A 2,887-nucleotide genomic window follows, 5' to 3' on the forward strand; every position below is an offset into this window, starting at 1 on the left:
AAGGATTTTGTTTTTGTCTTTTAGGAGAATGAAGGCTAAGGAATCTGAAGAACACTGGATAAATGAGACATCTGAAGAAAAAGGGCAAATCATCAAAAAAAAAGTCCCAAGAAAAAGAGTAAACTGGCCTATTGTTATATCACATATAAAATTTCATAAGTCTTCCTAAATGTTTGTTTCTGCTCTTCTATACAGACACTTGACACAAATGGTCTTTATAGAGTCCTAGTTAAATTAAAAATTAAAGCTGGCTGGAGTTGGAGAATGGCTCTCTCTTTCTCTAAACCTAAGCATAACTGTTAAAAGAAAATGCAAAATCTCTGTATCAAATCAGAAGAGCCATCTGATATGGGAAAGAAGGAAACCAAAAATAAGAGACTTTTCTATTGCCACTAATCTCACAATTTTTTGATTCTTTTTTTTATCCCAAGGGAAAATATTTCAAACAAGAATTTTTATTTGTAAAGGCATGAATAAAAATCTTGACACACTAAGGGAGTTACAATTGTACAAGTGTGCTCAGTCACAGCTTTGGAAGACTGACTTCCATGTGCTCACAGTTCCACCATTCTGTTCCTCAAAGTGATCGTCCTCTAAACACACCCCATTGGTGAGTTAGGCCTGGACCCAGAACGGGAAAACAATGGTGATGACATCACTTAGCCAAGAGTCCCCAAGATGACGATGAGACGTCTGTTCATATCAACCAGGGACACCAACATACCATCTCCTTGGCAGAGAGCTGAACTGTTTAATTTGTATGTGAGCGCTTTCCTTCTTTTTTATTTTGTCTGAAACCCTTTCCTGGTCCCAATCCTGACCCTGGCATTGCGGGTGGTGGAGGGAGAAATGAGTTTCATGCAGCAGCTTTGGTCTTGCTGTGTGATTTACTTCCAAGAGATCTGGAGGAGTTTTCACTGTGTCTGTTGAAGCTTGACTTTCATTCTCCTGAGTGCTCTGTTCTGCATGATTAGCTACTTCACAGGTTGGGAAAAGGAGATCAGACAGATGTTGCTCCTCTCTGTTTCCATATCCAGCATAAACCACAACACAGGTTTCTCTCTTGAAATCAATGGAAGTAACTGTAGCTGGGTAAACACAGCAGTCTTCTGACCAAATGGCAGAACATTTGTCACCAACTTCCTACTGTTTCAAGGGAGGCATGGTATTCTTCTTTTGGTTTTTATTCTTCTTAGCAGGTTTTCTTCTGGCTGTGCCTTTTGGCTTATCTGAAGTTTCACAAATGTCACCATTCTTTAGAGCATGCTTAAAGGAAGCTACCGCTTTATCATAAGCGTTTATCAATGCCGTATCATCCCAAATGTCAGAATCATCACTCTGGGAACAGCACTGCGTCCTCCTGCTCCGAGCCTGCACCGCCGCTGCCCATCGCCATGGCAAGCTACCGCGCAATTTTTTGGTTCTATTTTGACTCTTTAAAACTTTTCTTAAGGTATGAATTTTATATCAAACTTTGTAAGATTAATATCTATCTATTTATCTATTAAACTTTTGTCATGATGTTAATGGTCATATAGAGTACTAACTAATACTAGAAAATAGGCTTCATCTAGCTGCCTGTACACGTTTTTGTGTTTGAGTCTCTATGAGTATTCTGCAGGGATTCGTGACCATGCCTAACAGCAAATGTGAAGCCTCCAAAAAGATGATGGGGCCCCTCAACGATGATTCTATCAGGATGCTGATAATACCACTAAGCTGGCAAAGAACACCCAAAGATCAGCTTTGGACTACAAACTACTCAGGACAATTTCGAGATGGCTAGCTGAGATAATCCAGCCTCACAGACTGCTCAAGCAAGGACTTGAGATAAGCTCTGCACTTTTGCATTATACAGAGACTGGACAACAAATCATACAGCTACCTCTCCCAGGACTTGACAATTAGCTCAATATTTTTTTTTCTTTCAGGATCCTCTAAAGATGCTTTCACCCCCGGACAGCAGAAAGTAATTTTATGAACATGATGCCCACATTCCCAAGAGGTGGGGTGGGTGGTTTTTCATTTTTCAATAAGTTTTGGATAATTGTAATTGTTTAGGATGGTTACAAGTTGTTATTGTTAATGGTCAGGAAAAAAATTAACAGAGGAGATTAGATGTAATGTTCTTGTTTGAAAATAAAAGGAAAAAAGAGGATATAGATGAGGTAGATTATTGAAAAAAATCTATAAAAAAGATATAGAATTAATAGAACAAAGGGTAGATTATTAAATCTGTGTTGAAATGAAAAAGAAGACATAGATAAGAAAAATATAGATTATTAAATCTACTTTTAGAATAGCTATTTGTTTTAAATATTTTACATTGGACTGGATTTTTAAATATTGTATAAAAATTATGTGTATTGCTACAAATTTGAAATTGATTTATGTACATGTAAGATAAAAAGATTGATTATTGAATCTTTTATAAGGCAATTCTATAAGAATTTTATAAGGCAACTTCTAGTTTTAGATATTTTACATTGGATTGTATTTTTGTATATTGTATACAAATTTTGTACATTGATACAAATTTGAGATTGATTTTGTTAGAAAATAGTGTACATATATTTCTAATCTTGCTTAAGGTATTGTACCTATACAGTTCATTTAACAATGCAATGCAATTTTCTAATTTTTCAAAGTTATTTTTACCAACTAATTATGATATAAAGAAATGAAATTTAGCAGTTAGTCATTACCATCGAACTTGTAGTCATATTAGGTATGTTTTCAAAGACAGGCAGAGGTATATTTTTAAATAGACAGGTCATCTTCAACCACTTCAGAGATCTACATAACATGGCATTTAAGATGTTTTAATAACATACATTTTTTTTTCTCTTTTTTATGACAATGAGACATGTCTGCTCCTGAAAGCACC

At 35.5% G+C, this 2,887-nt stretch overlaps 1 pseudogene; it reads right to left on the reverse strand.

Annotated features, from left to right (window-relative positions):
* Positions 1 to 654: 654 nt before the first annotated feature.
* Positions 655 to 1,396, reverse strand: LOC114704142 (annotated as a pseudogene).
* Between the last annotated feature and the right edge of the window lie 1,491 nt (positions 1,397 to 2,887).

This window comes from Peromyscus leucopus, chromosome X (assembly GCF_004664715.2).
Source record: "Peromyscus leucopus breed LL Stock chromosome X, UCI_PerLeu_2.1, whole genome shotgun sequence".
Lineage (NCBI taxonomy): Eukaryota > Metazoa > Chordata > Mammalia > Rodentia > Cricetidae > Peromyscus > Peromyscus leucopus.